The sequence below is a fragment of the Elephantulus edwardii genome, unplaced genomic scaffold (assembly GCF_000299155.1).
Source record: "Elephantulus edwardii isolate Elephantulus edwardi_28Jun2011 unplaced genomic scaffold, EleEdw1.0 scaffold00003, whole genome shotgun sequence".
NCBI classification, from domain to species: domain Eukaryota; kingdom Metazoa; phylum Chordata; class Mammalia; order Macroscelidea; family Macroscelididae; genus Elephantulus; species Elephantulus edwardii.
The window spans coordinates 16,246,785-16,247,655 of record NW_006399753.1 but is presented as its reverse complement, the minus strand read 5'-3'; positions in this window follow the sequence as shown (position 1 = coordinate 16,247,655).

The following is an 871-nucleotide window of genomic DNA, read 5'->3' as shown; positions in this document are numbered from 1 at the left end:
GTATCAGACGCACCTTAGTCTCCAGAGATACACCATTGCTCTTCAGCACTTTGGAGAGGTAAAAACCAAGAACAGCAGCAGCAGAAACAACTTTGCAGTCTTGAGCACAGAACGTTGATACAAGTGTTCACAGAACCAAGATCAAGGGCACAAATCATGTTGTCACCTACAGTAAGCAAGCTCTCAATCAAGTCAATAAAGCCATTTACACACCCTCTCCCTCCTCCCTCTCTTCCCACTCCCATCTCCTTCTGCTCCCCCTCCACTTTTCCCTCTCCCTCTCTTCTCTCTGAAGACAGTTCTTTGATGTCTTAGTTACTTGGTGGTAACCACAGATAGCACACAAATGGATGAATATAAAGAACAAATTATTTAGGCCATCCATAGGAGTCTTGAGTCTAATCTTGGAGGCTGGAAGTTCAGATTGGCACCTGAGCTCTTGGGGAGGGTCCATCGTTGTTGGCAGCCCCAGTAGAGGATAGTCACGTGATTCCCCTTATCTCTATTGATTAGCCACTACTGAGAAGCGATTAGGTTGAGGATCTCCCTTGCTTTGGTATCACCTGATATTAATAACAGAATACTTCTTTCTAAATAGAATCATTCTTATGGGCTCAGAGGTTAAAACCACAGCATAAAATTTTAGGGAACACAGTCCCACCCATGATACCCTCACCATGTCACAGATTCTTCAAAATCATATTTCTTGTGCAAATTAATGGCACCTTCTCAAGGGACAGAGAATTTAGGTAGTGTATTAGTTGCAGAATATTGAAAACAATCATTTGAATGTTTGCAGCTGTTTTCCTATGTTATTCTGGCTTATAAATCTTATATCATTGTCTTTGAAAACTTAGGTTATAATTTCAAG